This window comes from Danio rerio, chromosome 9 (genome assembly GCF_052040795.2).
Source record: "Danio rerio strain M-AB ecotype USA chromosome 9, GRCz13ab, whole genome shotgun sequence".
Taxonomy (NCBI): Eukaryota; Metazoa; Chordata; class Actinopteri; order Cypriniformes; family Danionidae; genus Danio; species Danio rerio.
Window position 1 is genome coordinate 51,680,001 of NC_141029.1, and position 15,637 is coordinate 51,695,637.

The 15,637-nt window shown below is 36.6% G+C and overlaps 1 protein-coding gene across 2 annotated transcripts in view; it reads right to left on the reverse strand.

Moving 5' to 3' along the window:
- xirp2b (xin actin binding repeat containing 2b) overlaps nucleotides 1-11,275 on the reverse strand; it is a 221,409-nt gene extending 210,134 nt beyond the window's left edge. For both annotated transcript variants that reach the window (XM_087268418.2, XM_087268416.2), the window contains exon 1: nucleotides 11,189-11,275. The gene's annotated coding sequence lies outside the window, so the exon portion shown is untranslated. The remainder of the gene's footprint in view (nucleotides 1-11,188) is intronic.
- Between the last annotated feature and the right edge of the window lie 4,362 nt (nucleotides 11,276-15,637).

Consider the following 15,637-nt stretch of genomic DNA (forward strand, 5'->3'; position numbering starts at 1 on the left):
TGTGTGTATATATATATATATATATATATATATATATATATATATATATATATATATATATATATTTTTTTTTTTTTTTTTTTTTTAAGAGCAGTAAATCACAATACAGCATATATGAAATTTGAAATACGTCCCAGGAGGTACGTATGGCTGCATTTCATTTTTTTAAGCAAATGCTACGGGGCGATGTGACGCCGTTCCCTTTCGCGCTTGCCGGCTGACCGCTTACCTCGGTGTGGAGGGCTTTCTCGCTGCAGTCAGTTTGTCCAGCCAGCTCATCGTGTGCGTCGGCGGACTTCAGATGCAGAGAGGAGGAGTTGACAAAGGCGTCCGGGTTCGAGTCCGGGGAAGAGCGGTTCCAGAAACCAGGTAAGACAAAAACAGAATCCAAAAAAGAAAGCGAAAGAGTTCATAACAGGGTGAGAACGCTGTGAAATCCAAAAACCTGGTAAAAAAAAAAAAAAAACAGACGAGGGCTTTTCTTTTTCTAGACGGCTTTTCTAAATTGTTGCTCGAGTTTAGGGAAGTGAGCGGGCAGGCGGGTCAATCGGTAAAACTGGATGGGCTCAGGGAAGGAGGAGGGTGGGTCAGCCGATTGGCCAGTCGCGCAGTCAATCATTCTGTCGGTCAGACAGCGGCCTCTGGTGGGTTGACGCGAGAACAGCGCGGGCGCGAACGGCACTCGAGAGAGACGTTCGAGATACGAAAAAGCGCACACAATGGCCTCTCGCGGATTCGCGAAAACAAAAACTGGACAAATACGTACCTCCCGGGACGTATTTCGAGGCCTCCAGAAACGTCCGCTCGACTACGTTTTCAGAATGAGCCTGGGAAGATCCTGCAGCATGTGGATGGTTTTTAAACAGGGATTTCCTAAAGTAAATTCCATTAACATGTATGCAGTTTAAAGGGGACCTATTATGCAAAACAAAACACTTTTGTAAGCAGTTTAAACCATTGTTTGAGAACAGTCTGTGAATATAACCAGCTCTTAATGGTAGACATTTTTTAATTTAGGTTTTTTGTATAATCAGACTTGGTAAAAAGAGTCTGCAAAAACACTTTGATTGACATTCACCCTTTCTACATGTCATCAGAGGGGGAAAGCAGGGGGAAAGCCCCGCCCATTAGTGACCATCTCACCCTCATTAGCATAGAAAGTTAGTCTGGTTTTTGAATCTGCCACTATGCTGACACACAGGCATTTGAAGCTCATTTGAATTTAAAGTAACAGTGACCAAAACAGCACAAATAGGATCATATCCTAAAAGGGTCAGTTTCAAAGAGTTATTTGAGTGGTATTGTGAGCTGAAACTTCACATACACGCTCCAGAGACATCAGAGACTTATTTTACATCTTGTGAAATAATTGGTCCCCTTTAAATACAGTAAATTTAAACTGCAGAGAATCAACAGCCTTGAAAAGCTGGCATCAATTAATCCCAACCTTCTCCGCCGCGATGCACACTGAGGTGTCATCATCGCAAGCTATTTTAATATACCCCGATTCCAATTAACCCATCACGTGACATCCACAAGCAACACAATCACCACATGTGCAAATGAAGCTGCTAAAAACATCACCCTTGTTTCCAAGCAGGAATCATCAGCTGATGCTGGCAGGAGTATCAGAATCACTATGAATACATTCATGAATTCTGATTGTAACAAACGCATAATCTAATTCACTTGATAATACTCACATATGCTGCCTTATGCTGCCACGTTCACGAAATATGATTCACACAACTCACACATTTTTAATTGTTTTAACACTTAATAATTGAATAAGATGAAATTCATAACTGCATTACAAAATCCTGAATGCATGAGCTAATTTAGATTCACGTTTTATAATATAGGGATATAGGGAAACAAATGTTTTATTAAGCACATTCATAAAATATGATTCATATTCAAACATGATTTACACAAACAGTTCGTGTATTACATTTTGGAACTGATTATGAGTCAATTTGTTAGAGAATAACAGCATAATGTATAATTAAAGGTGCTGTATGTAAGACATCATTTTTCAGTGTATTTAGGGGCCAAGCACCGTAGGTGAGTAGGCACCTATTGCTTTAGTTAGCGTTCCTATTATTACATTTACATTTAGTCATTTAGCAGACGCTTTTATCCAAAGCGACTTACAAATGAGGACAAGGAAGCAATTTACACAACTAAGAGCAACAATGAATAAGTGCTTTAGGCAAGTTTCAGGTCTGTAAAGTCTAAGAAGGGAAGTATTAGTTTTTTTGTTGTTTTTTTTTTTTTTTTTTTTTTGTACAGTTAGTGTGATATTCAAAGATGCAATTGCAGATTAGGAAGTGAAGTGGAGACTAAATAGTTGAGTTTTTAGTCGTTTCTTGAAATTTGCGAGTGACTGCTGTTCTGATGCAATTAGGGAGTTCATTCCACCAACTGGGCAGATTGAGCGTGAGCGTTCGCGAAAGTGATTTCTTCCCTCTTTGGGATGGAACCACGAGGCGACGTTCATTCACAGAACGCAAGTTTCTGGAGGGCACATAGATCTGCAGAAGATCTATGTCAGAAGATAATTATTATTATTATTCCGCTGGATTTGAATGGCAGCCCATATAGGCATATGCGGGAAAGTTGTATAATTTGGCACAATGATAGAGGACAGTCTTAACATTAATCAGACCAAATATGAAGTCTCAAAATCAAACTCTCTAGCGCCACCACTTGTCCAAACTTTCACGTATGTTTATCATGATAACTTTTGAACCGAATGGGCTACAATCAAAATTTTTCCTCTGATTCCTTGGCTCAGTCCGATTGAAATGATTCATTTTCCGTCACAAATTTTTTCGCGCTACTTAAAATTTTTCAAAAAACCTATTTGATCGAACTCGTCCTAGGCCGTTTCTCAGATTTTCAAAATTGAATCACATGATCTACAGACCATGCCAACCAAAAGTTATGGAATTCAAGTTGATTAGACCAACCGTTTTCACTTAACTTGCAATCAAATTTAACGTAAAACTTGCAAAAATGGACTTGAGGCGATATCTCCGTAAGGCATTCACCGATTCACACCAAACTTGGTGTGTGTTATTACAACTAAGGTCTGAGGATATATGCGGAGTTTCGGCGCACTGCCCCTAGTGGTCCGGAGATATAAAAACTAGCTTTTTTTGGCTAGTTATGTCTCAACCTTTCATCCGAAACTCATAAAACTGGTCTCATTACATCCGGCAGAGCATGTCGAGTGGAATGAAGTCTGATTTTCACAGGTCAGCCATTTTTGGGGTCGCCCATTTCGATTTTTGGCCAAAAATGCTATATTTTACCAACATATTCACATATCATTACAAAACATGGTATGTATCTGGCACAAAGATAGAGGACAGTCTTAAAATTAATCAGACCAAACATGAAGTCTCAAAATCAAACTCTCTAGCGCCACCACTTATCCAAATGTCCAAGTATGTTTATCATGATTACTTTTGAACCGAATGGGCTACAATCAAAATTCTTTTTTTGGGCGTCGACTATTTCGATTTTTGGCCAAAAATGCTGTATTTTACTAACACATTCACATATCATTACAAAACATGGTATATATCTTCAACCCCAGGCCCTGAAAGTACTCAAAAACTTCTGGAGCAGCGCCACCTTTTGGCCAAAAGTGCTTGGCCCCTTAATTGCTGCTTGCAGCTATATTTGTGAATTATGTTTGTGAGTGGAGGTTTGACTTTTCTGACAGTTGTTGATTTGTTTAAATCTTCCAAGTCAATAAAATGAGTTGATTTTTAGTGCAGCTAAATTCGACTGCATGACTCATGTTGTGTCTGTGTGTCATTCATGGCAAAATGACTCACAGCACAAGCCAAGCTAATGCAATAAAAACAACAAAAATCAACTGTGATAGTCTGCCGCTTTTCATTTTGATCGGCGAGAATCTGGTCACCATTAAAAGCAACACCGTCAATGACATTAGAAGTATTTAAAATACATAGAGAATGCGAATGTGTGGTTATAATTATTTTGGGAGCTGTGTAATCCCTCAGCAGCCCACCTCAGGAGAGCTCATCTGAGCTAATAAACATCACTTAAGTTGAAGAGAGCTCACCCTTTTCATTTAGCATGCACAAGATGCAGCTGCGCCTTTAGCACAAACACTCAATGAACAGGGGAATACACAGACAAGAGACCGGAGGCTGCATTATGAATGGAATAATAGTGTTCACGGCTATACACTAGGATTTTTATTTTTTATGAGCGTGTTCCCAAGTACAAATAATTAGGAAGTATAGTAAAAAGGACTTAGGTCTATTTTTTTGTTGAAAAGTAGGTTTTTTTTTTTGTTGTATGACAAATTTCACCAAAATATATAGGGATAAATTAGGGCCGGACGATATGGCAAAAATTTATATCATGATATATTTCTTAATTTCGGTCGATACAGTATAATTCTGATATCGATATGGACAATATTAAAAAGACAGGGAAAAACTGCCAAGAACGCACACAATGGATGCCTGTACCTACAAATGTCTGCAAACTGAATTTGCTAAGTTTTTAATACCTCCAGGCTTTTTTTTTTTAGCCTAAAAAAATTTATGTTGCTTTTTTATTTGTTTTAGCCTTTACAGACGAGTATATTCATAGTTCTTGTTGCTTTTCATCTTGAACGTTTTTTAAGGGTTCTATCTCTCCATTTATATACATGTATGTCACAGCTATTCAATTAGTTTGGCATTGGGATCGGTTCATGAAAAGCATCCCAAACGTAGGACCGGAGAGATATGACTTGCTATATGAGTGATGACACAACTACATATAAGAGCCCATATGCTGTATTTGTGCTCATTAAGACGCCCACGTTGGCTTTTTCTACTTTAAAATGTTAATATATTTTATTTTAAAACAACTGCATTGTCCAATTGACTTTTTTTTTTTGTTTACAAACATTCAAAATGTTGTATTATAAATGTTGTTAATAAATATGTGTTGTATAAAATATTAGTCTATATAAATAGACTATATAAATTATATAAGAACTATTTTATGTTAAACCTTTTAATTTAATTGGGTAATTACATACACCAGGGCTATTCAATTGGCGGCCCGTGGGCCGAACCCGGCCCCCGAGGCAATTTGTTCTTTCCCTTTTTTTTTTTGTTCTTTTCTGCTTGCATATTTTGTTATTTCTAATGTAAGATTGACAATATGCGCGCACAAGCGGTTCAACGCGCCTGCCTCTGTCCGGGCGCACGCAGTAGAAAACATCTCACAGTGTGAGTTGTGCGTACCTTTCAGTGCAACGTAAACAAAATATATGTTAGATGAATTATTATTAAAATTATCATATATGCATGAACCCAGATGATAACAACAGTTAATCTAAGTAGCTACTTTCCAGATATAAAGCTTGTTGTTCTAAATTACATTCGACGTGTTAACCAAGAAACCATGATTATTCTTCAGACTATATCGTACAACCACAATCTATAATGTTGCATCACTAATTGTTATGCTGTTCAAAATATAACATATGAATGTGTCTGGATGTAGAAGAAGAAGCCTACTTCAACAATGCACTGCTTTTGTTGTGCGAAATACAACATTTTGAATGTTTGTAAACAAAAATAAAGTCAATTGGACAATGCAGTTGTTTGAAAATACAATATATTAACATTTTAATGTAGAAAAAGCCAACGTGGGTATCTGAGCACAAATACAGCATATGGGCTCTTATATGTAGTTGTGTCATCACACATATAGCAAGTCATATCTCTCCGGCCCTTCGTTTGGGATGCTTTTCATGAATCGATCCCCATGCCAAACTAATTGAATAGCCCTGGTCTAGGGGGTCGAATCGAGATAGATATCTTTTTTGGATTAATTGTGCAGCTCTAGTAAACACTTTAGTGTATTTTTACCCATACTGACATTGACACCTCCAGTAGAGACAGAGATGTTGCACAATCAGCAAAAATGTTGCTAGAATTGTTTTTTTATGGGTAATGTATGTTGCATCAAATGTTGTCATTGTCGCCACTGGTTTCCTGTGATCTAACTAACAGCAATTATTTGTACCTAAGCTTTTTTTTAATAATTTTTTTACGTTTTTTTTTTCCAGTTTTAAAGGTGTAAAAAGTGGAAGAGTTTATGGAATATTAAGATTTCATGCATAATTACATAAATTAATCTGTATAATTACATTAATAACTTTCAATAATAACCTGCACAATTACAGTTAAAATCTGTAATAACTTGCAATTATGGAACAAGAAATTACTGCTTTTTTTTTTTTTACAGATTATCTATATTTTTATTCTGACATTTTTCCGTTTTTTTTTTTCCCTGCAGCCAGAAAATTACATTTTTATTACGGGGTTTTTCTTTTCTTACAGTATAGTATTTTGTTTATACTTACCTCCCCTGGCATCTATAATTTATTGTAAAATGTTATATGATGTCTCTTTAATGAAATAAATCAATAAAAAGCTTTACTTAGCTTATAGTGAAACCATAAACCCGATTATAGCACCCGTTAAAATGAAGCTCCACCGTAAAACACTCGCAGTTAATCAACTGACATGTCCCATGAATTCGACAGATGTAGATACGTCAGAAACAAGTTTAAATTATGATTTCTTATTGCTAGTGACTGAAGTCGGGGACACATGTGTGAGCTGGCAGCACTGTTGCTAGGCATTACCTTGGCTGGCACAGGTGCACATTTGTACTGTAGGTATTATTTTTAGCCTCCATGAAATCAAAGGAGACACTTTTTTTTGCACGCTCAAGGTCCCAAGCAGATTAAGTATGCCAGCCTGAATGTCAAATTTAAACAACGGTAATTGGAGAATGGCGCAGTCAGCCGTGGCCATTCGCACACGTATCATGCATTTCTGACGGAAAGTGAAATGAAAGGTTTGCTTAAAGACTGTAAACATGCCTGCACTGTAATTATGAGGTGTCACATGCAATGCAGAATTCAGATTTAATAAGTCTGGTTTGCATCAAATAACTAAGAACAATGAGCTTTAATAAAGTCTATAGAATGATACATAATTTATACTCTAATCTGTGATTGGACGAGCCATGATGACAGTATATACACATGTGGTAATGGAAATAGCGATAAATAAACACCTGCAATTGCATGCTGTATGTTGATAAGCGAATTTGTGATGTTGTGCAAGTTGGCAGACCGTGTTGACGGTGTTACCGGTTTTAAGACGCAACACCAGTGACATCACTTTTCCACCGTGACACCGCCTCCACATTTTTTTTTTATATATAAATTTTTTTTTATTAAATGGAAAATATTATTCAAAATAATTTACTTAAAACGAGAGCATGCACTATAATTTAAAATCTGAACATAGCTACAATGCGTCATATATCATTTATCACGTGAGGAGAACAAGAGGGGTCGAATATACAGAAAGAGAATGGCGGACGATTTAGTGTCAAAGCGCAATGCAAAAAGCGCCTGTTTGGCAATATTTTGGGTTCAAACCAAAGGCAAAAAGAGAACCTGAAAACGTTAATAAGGCAATCTGAAAACTTTGCCTGAAAAAGGTGGCAGGATCTGGAGGAAACGCAGCTAATTTATACACGCACCTTCAATGCACCTACTTGATGTTTAACTATGGGTGGGTCGCGGGTAGATAATATCAATAGCCATAAATACACAACGTATACTCTCATTTTAAAAATCACGTGACCATCATCTCACAATGTTTATTAATAAATACTCTTATTTTTTAGTAAAACTTGTGATTTAGCAATGTCGCGCCATTAATAAGCCCACCGCAGAGAAACAAAACAACCATCGCGGCAACTGCAGTGATCACTTTTTCCGAAGTTCAGATCTTCTATTTTGCACTTGATTATTTTGCGTTTAATGTTAAAAAACCAATAATGAATAGGCCAACAAGAGTGTATCCTGTGTGTGTGTGTGTGCTTGTATTTTATCACTGAAGCAGCTATCTTCAAAACCCAAAACTTGCTTCTTTTGTCTGGCAATACTTCAGCTTTTAATCAAATAAAAAGTTCATTTAGATGAGCCAATATTAAAAAAAATTGCAGTAAAGTAACTGTGACGTGCTGCCACACATCGAATCTGAGGTCTGATCTCTCTCTCTCTCTCTCTCTTTCTCTCTCTCTCAGGTAGAACAGTGTAAATAGGTAGCTGACAGGTAGAATAGCTGAAGCCTTTGCGAAAGTCAAAATACAGCACTGAAATTAAGAGGCATAAATGTCTTTGAGCCAAAAAGTCTGTAAAAACGCAATCAGAGCCGATGTTATGTAGAAGTTGTGTCGCCTAATAATTATATTAATTCTAATAGCATGAAACCAAAATAAACAAATCATTGGATTTTCCGTTTGATAAAAACCAACGGAAACGAAAAAAATTAAAGGGTGGTATTACCCTAAGAGATTTTTACAAATAAAAGGTATTTGAAATAAAGAACAACATGCAAATAACAAAACAAATAAAACTGGTCCAGTGGAGTTCAGCACTTCATCTTGCCAGTGTATACTGTGTAGTGTGTAGCGCCCTTATGCAGCGCGTGTTGGCAATTCCTGCAAAACTAAAAGTGAAAGTATTATACGCACGCATTTATAAGCTATTTAAATGCAGAAAAAAGAGAAACCCCCACCCCCACGGTACTACCAGTATTATCGGTGTTGTCACATGTCGATTAACCGTTGGGGAAATTTCCTCATCATCACAACCCTATTGACCAAGAACGATAACTATACAGGTAATTAAATCAGTCTAACCATACATGAAATTACGTTTTTGATTATTACAATAAGTCAGTGTTATTGTCATCTTTTATATGTGAATATTTTATGGATATTTCCCAGTGATGGGTTGCAGCTAGAAGGGCATCCTACGGTGGCCGGGAAGTGCAAAACAACATTACAAAGTGTGAAACACTTTTACAAAAAAACATTTTTACCTATCATCAGACACAATTACATAAGAAAAACAATTTTACCAAGGACGAAACAAATTTACATTTTAGAAAAAAAATTAACAAGACGCTTTTAAAAATCCCGAAACAAAATTACAATTACAGATTCCTTACAGAAAGGAAATGTACCACACACCGGAAGTGACATGGAATGCACCACACCGGGAGTGACCCGGAATGTAACACACACAGTGGAAAATATTTTGGCTTGGGTTCGAATCCCGTTGATTACATGTCAATTATAATTATTTACTTACATTCATTTTGGTTTATACTGTTCTGCTACACGGATATTAAAATCAATGTTTACACTGACACCAAGTAATAAGAATCCTTATTCGGTATGGGCATGTTTTGTTGCTGTGAAAAAGTGACGAATCTGACAATTTGCAAAACATTAGTTTACATCTGAAAAGGGCCTCAGTTAACACGGACACCAGGTAAACCGTAACACCTGCTTCATTCAGTTTACTGTCAAGAGTCTTCAAGCAGATGTTTACACCGTGTAGACTCGACATCATGTTCACGAACACAGCGTATGAGTGGCCCTCGTTAAAATATTGAACACATTGATGCAGTATGTCTGGTGTTTCTGTCAGGTCCGCGTCCTTTATAAACTCCAAACACAGACCACACGTAAAACTAAACTGCGTTAAGCTGCTCATGTGTTTGCCACAAAACAACCCTCGACCGCTGTCCATGTTTGGTCACCATAAACTTTGTTTACACCATGTTCTCCACAGTACGAATTTACCGCGCTCACCAGCAACAACAACAACTTTCCCCCGCGTCACTCCCGGTGTGGTGCATTCCACGTCACTTCCGGTGTGTGGTACATTCCCTTTCCAAAAGGAATCTGTAATTGTAAATTTGTTTCGGGATTTGTAAAAGTGTTTTGCGTCTTGTTAATTTTTTTCTAAAATGTAAATTTGTTTCGTCATTGGTAAATTTGCTTTTCCTATGTAATTATGTCTGATGATAGGTAAAAAATGTTTTTCAAAATGTAAATTTGTCTCGAGCTTTGTAAAAGTGTTTCAAACTTTCTAATGTTGTTTTGCACTTCCCGGTTACCGTAGCATTCGCTGCATAAAACATGTGCTGAATAAGTTGGCGGTTCATTCCGCTGTGGCAAACCCAGATTAATAAATGAAATAAGCCATAAAGAAAATGAAGGAATGAATTATATTATATTATATTATATTATATTATACTTCATGGAAGTGGGTGGTGCTATAGAGTTATTTTGACAAGGAAGAATTCTTTTCAAATTGTGAATTTTCACTCAAAAACAAACAAACATTATTTTAAAAATTAGTGTGCATTGACTGCTTCAACACTGTACTTATCATCAATTACCAACATCATAATTTAAAATAGATACACAGAGATTCACAAACATTAAAGTTACTTTTTTTACCTCATGATAATAAAACCATTTTTTAACAGCTTAGCATACAGAGAAAACAAGACTTCATTTAATCAACAGCTGATGTAGAGTTTTAGAGTGCACTGACATTTAGTAAGAAATACTTAAATGCACTCTAACAATTCCAGTGCAATAGCTAAACACGCAATCAGAATGTTAGCAACACCCTGACAACTTGTATAATGCTAGAAAATATCAATTTCTGTTAACCAACACCATGTCACTGGAAAGTGAACCCATAAAGACAGTACAGTCATTGTGGTAACAGAGCAGAGTGTATAAAAATGTCTTTAAACCTCTAAATTAATGCAATATAATTAGCATATTTTATAAACTTTTTAAAATGCAAACATTTGCCTTAAATTGGACATTTAACTGCATGTCTGAAAAAATAACTCTGTATTGTAGTCAATGTGTAAACTAATCCTCCGTGGTTAAAACTGAACGCAAAGAGCAAGACGGCGAAGTTCAGCCTGTTTCAGAGCTGTCAACAGCAGTGAATGAACGGTTTAAAGAGCATCACCTCTTGAGTAAACCAGAAACCTCATGACCTTACAAATAAAAGGACTGTCACATCGTGTAATACACGTATCTAAGCAGTGTGACCTACAGAGCCGCTTCTCACAGAGGTATAAACGCCGACATGACAGGAAAAAAACACATTTTAGGAGTATCACCTGCGCAACAGGTAGGTCACAGAAACTGATCGCAGGTAATCGTAATTCCTGAATACAACACTGACTATCATTTTCATAAAACAGCACAATAAATAAATTATATTGTAGTAACTTACCTTTCAGCTGTGAAGTTCTCCGTTAAATCATGCATTGTTTAGCTCTCCGCCAACGCAAGTAGTTCAATTGATTAACGGACACGGACTAAAAGCCGGACTGGATTACTGTTTAAAAGTGGAACGCTCAAAGCGTTCTGCGGTTGTTGCCGCGCAGGGGTGTCAAACTCAATTCCTGGAGGGCCGAAGCCCTGCACAGTTTAGTTCCAACCCTGCTCCAACACACTTACCTGTAGGTTTCAAACAAGCCTGAAGGGCTCAATTAGTTTGATCAGGTGTGTTTAATTAGGGTTGGAACTAAACTGTGTAGAGCTGCGGCCCTTTTGGAACTGAGTTTGACACCTGTGTGCTAGAGGTTTATATTTTTGCATTGAATTTCCCATCGATTGTATTTTACTAACGTCTACATCTACCCTAAACATAAACCCAATCATCACGATAATTTAAAAACTAGTTGTATCGAGTATTATTTATGTTATTTATTAAATTACCAAATAAATTGTGTTTTAAACATCTACCCATTTATACCCTGACCCTAAACCCAGCCGGCACAGTACTGTAAAAATATTAATAAAGTGTCACAAAAATGATGCTAGCCTATATTGATGTGTGTATCCACAGCTCCTATCTGGCGTTTTGCAATCGCTTGTGAAATAATCAACTCCTTTTTTCAGCAAAGAGCCATTTGGAGATATATTCATTCATTCATTTTCTTTTCAGCTTAGTCCCTTTATTAATATCGGGTTGCCACAGCGGAATGAATCGCCAACTTATCCAGCGTCTTTTAACACAGCGGATGCCCTTCAAGCCGCAACCCATCTCTGGAAAACATCCACACACATTCACACATTCACACTCATACACTCATACACTACAGACAATTTAGCCTACCCAATTCACCTGTACCCCATGTCTATGGGGGAAACCGAAGCACCCGGAGGAAACCCACGCAAAGGCGGGGAGAACATGCAAACTCCACACAGAAACGGCAACTGAGCCGAGGATCGAACCAGTGACCCAGCAACCTTCTTGCTGTGAGGCGACAGCACTACCTACTGCGCCACTGCTTCGCCCATGTAATATATAATATAATATAATATAATATAATATAATGGAACATATTTATATGCTGGAACATGACTGGAGTCCTCTGCCAGCTAGTTCTTAACTGAGATAATAATAATAATAATAATAATAATAATAATAATAATAATAATAATAATAATAATAATAATACATTTTATTTATATTGCGCTTTTCTCAAACTCAAGAGCATCAACTCAAGAGCATCAACACACAGAAGAACATGAAATACACAAAAAAGTAAGAATGATAATGATAAAAATATACATTTTAAAAGAAGGCCTCATAAGCTATAAGCAATAATAAAAAGATGAGTTTTAAAAAGTTTCTTAAAACAGTCCAGGGAACTGGCGTTTCTGATGTTTGTGAGGAGAGCATTCCTCAATTTAGGTGCACGATAAGAGAAAGCCCTGCCTCCCATGCTGCTAAATTTGCAACAGGGCTGATACAAGGTGAGCCCCGAAGCAGAACGTAGATTGCGAGAGGATGAGGAGGTTGATATCAGGTCACATATGCAGATGTATATGCAGGTGCAGAACCATGAACAGCTTTGTAAGTTAAAATCAAGGTTTTAAAATCGATGCGTGACTTTACAGTCAACCAGTGTAACTGCTGAAGAACAGGAGTAATATGAGAGCGAGATGATGTGTGAGTTAACAAAAGTGCGGCTGAGTTTTGAACATATTGTAAGATCTTAAGTGAATTGGCTGGCAGACCCCCTAATAAAGAGTTACAAAAATCTAGACGAGCATGGACAAGCTTTTCAGCATCTGGTGTTGAGAGAAAAGGACGGATGCGGGCAATGTTGCGTAAGTGATAAAATTCAGTTTTTGTTAACTGTTTAAAATGAGGTTTAAGGCTAAGCTGAGCATCAAAGACGACACCAAGATTTCGCACCTGCCTAGAAGGAGTTAAAAGAGATGAGACTGTTGTAGTCACACACCATTTTTACAGCTTACTAAAATATTTTAATTTATTGCTGGAAATAGTTTATCCAAGACAAAAAATTATGTGTGCATTTATTCCCCTTCATTTAAAACTTGAAAATCTCATTTGAGAAGAGAAGGAGAATGATTGGGAGGTGGATGAGGTATAATATCTTTGACGGAGATCGTCATTTTGAATTTAATGTAACATTTTGTTTGTTTGTTTTGTATTTTCTTTTGTTTCATAAATGAAACCGATTTTTTTAATGTAAACAGTTACTCAACGGATAAAGGGCAATTCACAAGACATCGACAAATAAATCATTTGTAAAACTATTTTAATTTCCATTGTGTTTTTAACAGGATTGGTTTATGTTTTTACTGTAATGTGTTCATTAAAAAAATATGAAAAATATACTGCGGGTGGGCAACGTGGTGGCGCAGTAGGTAGTGCTGTAGTCTCACAGCAAGAAGACCACTGGTTCGAGTCTCGGCTGGGTCAGTTGGCATTTCCCTGTGGAGTTTGCATGTTCTCCCTGTGTTGGCGTGGGTTTCCTCCGGGTGCTCTGGTTTCTCCCATAGTCCAAACACATGCGCTATAGGTGGAATAAACTAAATTGGCCGTAGAGTATCAATGAGTGTGTATAGATGTTTCCCAGTACTGGGTTTGCACCTGGAAGGGCATCCGCTATGTAAAACATGCTGGATACGTTGGCAGTTCATTCCGCTGTGGTGACCCCTGATGAATAAATGGACTAAGTCGAAGGAAAATGAATGAATTTTATTATTAACCATACTATCCATGACCATTATTAATGCGCCTAAAGCACAATGCTTTATGGGTTTATCAATTTCACTGCAGTCGTGACACCAAGTCTGGCTACCAGAATTACCAAACAAGGGTTAGATCTGGCCCACTTCGGGCCTAGTTATTGATTATTAACTTGTCTGAGACTTGGTCCAGATATATGGACCATTTTTGGCCCTTGTCTGGAAGCCAGACTTGGTCCAGTCATGTACCGCAGCATGTAATTAAAGCAACAATAACTAAAATAAGCAAATGATATATTAAATCCAGGTTAGTTTAATGCAGTACAGATAATACAGCTCTGGAAAAAATTAAGAGATCACTTGTCAATTCTGTTTCACTGAATTTATGGTTTATTGTTATGAGTAACAAATGAAACCATTTGATATTCTGATCGATTTTCTAAAGAATAAATCTAATTTAATCTCATTCTTATAATGAGATGATAAATATCTTATAGTCTGGGAAAAAAGGTATAAACATTATTTGCACATTTTGTGAAAGACGCCTCTAGTACAAAAAATGTTTTGTGCAATTCATAAAATCTGCCACTAGATGTCAGTAATTAACCACGGAAAATATTATCCACAGGCTGCATCACAGTGGAATCATGTCTTATCTTGATCTAAAGTTAATCAGTATATACACTGATTAAAAGACATTTCAGGGATCAAAAGTACATATATTTGACCGTTTACAATTATAGAATCACATAAAAATGTCAAAAAGAATTTATTGTTTTCCCTGAATCACTTTAAATTCAGAGTTATGCTTTATTATATAATTTTTAGGCTATTAAAAATGTGCTAGCAAATGTGAGCACAATTAAATACTGGTACTGTTATTGTATTGAAATATAATTGTGATTATTTTAATTGTTTATTTTTTACATTTGTATATTATTATTATTATTATTATTATTATTATTAATTGTAGTAGAAGTAGTGGTATATATTATTATTAGAAATTTTTAAAGATTATTATCATAATAATAATAATAATAATAATTATTATTATTATTATTATTATTATTATTATTATTATTATTATTATTAAGGATTAAAATTATACGTAGACATTTTTATACTAGAGAGCAATGATATTAAAATCATTCTGTCATAATTTATTTATTTATATGTGTCTTTATCGTATGAACTTAATGTAAAAACTCCTCATTCATTCATTTACAACAAGGGTATATCGTTTTCCTCAATCCCAAACGGGTCAAAATGAAATCATCAACAGCCTGCACAATCCCATTTGACCAGCCAGCCACACACCCACGTGCTTCCATGAAGAGGAACAATTAAATTGGCCAAAAACCCAGGAGACGCAGCGGCCTGAGAAATCCCTCAATCCCCTCGGCAGGTACTGCTGTGTCTCTCTAGTGGCCGCTGGATCACGCTCAAATCCCCACTGCAGCCTGTTTTAGTACGGAGAAGGCTTTCATTTTAATATATAACAGCTCATATTCCAGCATTGGACTGTACAAACCGAACGTCACAGCCTCCTATTTAATATTCATAAGCCAAGCGTTCTTCATTGGACATGATCTCAAGAGCGTCAGCGAGAGCTCATCAATATTCATGAGCTTCGCCTTGACTGTAGTGGGATTGGTAGTTTGTGGGCTCGCCT